This window comes from Adiantum capillus-veneris, chromosome 14, assembly GCF_014529385.1.
Source record: "Adiantum capillus-veneris isolate H3 chromosome 14, ASM1452938v2, whole genome shotgun sequence".
Classification (NCBI taxonomy): Eukaryota; Viridiplantae; Streptophyta; class Polypodiopsida; order Polypodiales; family Pteridaceae; genus Adiantum; species Adiantum capillus-veneris.
The window spans coordinates 140,593,045-140,596,614 of record NC_140944.1 but is presented as its reverse complement, the minus strand read 5'-3'; positions in this window follow the sequence as shown (position 1 = coordinate 140,596,614).

Genomic DNA, 3,570 nt, shown 5'->3' with positions numbered 1-3,570 from the left:
AAATGATTTTCTCATATGAAATTGATCATTTAATGTGGGAGAATAAATGGGAACAAGGGTTAGAATATAGACATGTGCTTATGGATATGTCTCACCACGGGGCCAAGGTTAAAGGGGTCCAAATGAGAGATGGTATGTTAAAGAGCAATGCTACTTAATGGAGCTTAAAGACCTTAGGGTTAGCTTCATTAAAGACCTCCAAAAGCTAGTGTTAAAAAATTTTCATAGTAAATTTTGGTATAGCCATTGGGTCGTGATAGTACGAGGCTGACACTACAGGCAACAGAGGTGGATGGTATCAAAGGGGATGGATGGCAACCACCATAGGGGGCACCTTGGGCCTGTGGCAACACAACAATGGCAATGAGTGTCCATCAAGGGCTACTAACGTCTGACCTACCATCCGGAAACATCAATAGAATACAAAGATATTGCATGCACGGGTACTACTAGCACCTACTAAGCTACATCTCTAATTGTGTTGTTGGCCACCATCCTCTGGTTTTTCTTTTTGGCTGCACTAAAGCTGGTAAACTTCAATTGCCATGCATTTGAATTACATGGTTTCTGCACTATGGCCAAGGGCTAGTAACGAGCTCACCATCCCCCTAGCATGTGTAATCATTTGCATGCAATCAAACCCCACGTTCTCTCTCTCTCTCTCTCTCTCTCTCTCTCTCTCTCTCTCTCTCTCTCTCTCTCTCTCTCTCTCTCTCTCTCTCAATTGGCGGCCACCCACACACCTAGACCGTATCTCCCTCCCTTGTGATCAGTATTTGTCGACATTCGAGCATTCACAACCATCGTTTTTTTTCTCCCCCAAGAACCACCCTCTCCACTCTGCATGGCGATCACATCTAGTACCTACTTCTCCTACGGTTTATGGTTTCCAACCCATCGTCTCTATCCTTTACATGCACCAACCAATTGATCCGGGGTCCTTTTCAAAACTCCAGGTAGCGACATCATGCTTCCCGGATGCAAGTTCAGTGCATGGTGGCTCTCCCTCCTTTGCTCACTACCCTTCTCAACAGCCGCAATCACATAATTGGTTTGTAGCGTGGCTTGCTAACGAGCGGTTCCCCACATAGTTGCCAACCACTCACCTCACGTGCACACATTTCGCTCGCGACTATTAGCTACTACATGTGATGTTTTCATACTTGTTCCTCACACAAAGCCCTGCTGCCAATAGCCACAGATGGTTATCTCTCTCTCTTTTACAACTATTGTCCACTACCTCTCTCTCTCTCTCTCTCTCTTTCCTGTTGTCATCCACTCTCTCTTGACTGAAACCATGCAACACACACTCTCTTTTGTGGGCCCCATATCGTGATCCCGACGCAAAAGCAAGGACAACACAGGTAGAGTGCTCTATCAAAAGAGTCGATGGCTCACAAGAGGAGAGCAAGGCGGAGGGATACCCATGCTCTAGCAAAAGAGTGGTATGGGTGCACAAAGTAATGAGACCCTTGAAGAGGGCACCAACTCCACCTATTGCTTAAAACCTGATGGTAATCTTGAAAGTAGGCCGATTTGGGGCTCACAATTTCCTTGTGCTGCATGCCGATTTGACAATAGAAAGTCCAAGAAGCGAGATCAAGATGAACCAATACATAGCGATAAAGGGTGGCATGCTTGGCGGCAGCAACAGTGGGTGGCGGCGCTGGTGACCAAAAACACGAAGGATGAATAGAAGGGTGACGATGGGGTTGAAATCTTTAGAGTACTTGTCTCTAGATACAGTTCAAATCCCCAAGACTTGTTTTCAACCTGTCCACAGGGCACTACTTTAGGGGAGGTGCTTTAGACAGAATCTGACACGGTATTGAATTTTATTAGAATTTTATTTAATGTGGAGCCAATAGGAGAGCCACTAGAAGGTCTGAAGGTCGATTCTATGTATTCGTTTGGAGCTGGAAGAATTCCAAAATCCTTCTTTCCATACTAATGTTGGCTTTATTTTTTTCTTTTAAAAGGTGGTGGGTGAAAGCGCATGCTGCTTCTGTTAGGATTACATGCGTATTGGTTATGTCAGTCTTTCCACTTGTACTAGTCAAGATCGAACAATAACGATGATGATGTTAATTTTACTCACAATTTTAGGCTTTTGGTTTTAGTTTTTTTTTCCAGTCTTTCACTTTACTTCATTTTATTTTTGTACCCAAACGTTGAAATAGATACACAAGGAGTGTATCAGTTTTCTCTCATACGTAATTTTAGCATTTTTGAAGATTAATATAACATTTCATTTCATTTTCTCTCTCTCTTTCCTGTAAGATCCCCAATTTTCGGATCTCTTCTAAAAATAAAAAAAATAACTTTCAATATCTATTTCACCAAAATTTGATTTAAGATGCTTGATTGATAGTATTGGAAGGTTCTAAAGTGAAAAGCAAGGTCGTTTCTATATTCCACTAGGTTACACAGACGTTTGGTTTATTTATAGAAAAATCCATTATTTTTAGCTTTTTCATGCTTTTCGACGTTTGTGAAAAACAATGTGCTTTTTATGATGACCTAAATATAAAAATATTAATTTTAGTCTTCGTCGGATTTTAAAAATGATCACCAGAAGAAAAAACGGGACCAAATAAGATTTTTACGGGAATTTTTTTATAAAAAGCGGTTACATAAATATGTCAGGGCAGTATGGGAAAGTCATACTTATGTCGGGATATTACAGTGTGGCTAGTTTGGCTACAGTTTCCATTAGTTGGCCAGATAATGCTCGAATGGTCAATTTGCTATAAAAATTGAATGGTAAGTGGGAGAGTTGACCACCAAAAAGCAAAGGCTTGTTTTTAAGAAAGAAAGAGTTTTTTTAGAAAAGAGAGGAGGAGTTTAGGTTAGAACTCTTTTCTTGGAAGCCAAGCTTCTTCTTAAGGACTAGAAATCGCACATCGAAATCCATGTCCGTAAGAAAGAAAATAAATAAAAAAATTAAAAAAAAAGTATATATCCGCGAACATGCGCAAACTTATCTCTCTTTGCTCACTCTATTCTTGGCTTGTGATTTTGGCATTGAGAGCCTATACAAAGACCTCTCTCCCTTCACTTTGAACACACATAGATACACTCTCGAAGGCGAAAGCTCTCTTGCCTTGATGTCAGAATTGCATATCTATTATACGGAGTGGTGCAAGCTCTTCATCACCATCTCCATAAGCTCTTCTCTCGAGAAGAAGAAGAAGAAGAAAAAGAAGAAGAAAAAGAAGAAAAAGGATACTCTCTCTGTACTTGCTTATTATCTTCTCTCTCGTTTCACGGTGTATGCGCTCTCCGGAAGCTTTCGTGACGGATACCTCTACGTAGCTCTCATCACCGCTCTCTTGTGGAAAATCAAGAAGCTTTTCGACAGCCCCTAATCGATTCTAAAGCATGGTAAGAATCCCTAAACTCCATAGTCATCATCTCTCTCTCTCTCTCTCTCTCTCTCTCTCTCTCTCTCTCTCTCTCTCTCTCTCTCTCTCTCTCTCTCTCTATGTCGTTTTTTTGCGTAGTCACCCTCTCGGTGATTGTTTTCTCGCATATGAGTGCATGTATGGATTAACCAAGTACATATGAAGT